Below are 296 nucleotides of genomic sequence, written 5' to 3'. Positions count from 1 at the left end.
TTTGGACCTCAACTCTACTTTCTGGTGGGGAGAAAGTCCATCTACCTTCACGTGCACCGGTTCGTCGAAGAAACAGCGAGGGCTGGGGAGAAGCCGGACGCAAACCTGTTGCGAATTCAAACCTGTTGTTTGAAATCGTATAAACCATATTTTTGAGATAACTTCACGGTAAGCCCGTTGGCGCAACATGGCCACAGATATAAGTAGCCAGATGTTTCACCGGATGTATAAATCTGAAGCATCCGGTTGAAATTTCCACTCGGTTTTGACTAGATGGATACAGCTTTTGTCATAGT

The sequence above is a fragment of the Salvelinus namaycush genome, chromosome 41 (genome assembly GCF_016432855.1).
Source record: "Salvelinus namaycush isolate Seneca chromosome 41, SaNama_1.0, whole genome shotgun sequence".
NCBI lineage: Eukaryota > Metazoa > Chordata > Actinopteri > Salmoniformes > Salmonidae > Salvelinus > Salvelinus namaycush.
This window is presented reverse-complemented; position numbering follows the sequence as displayed.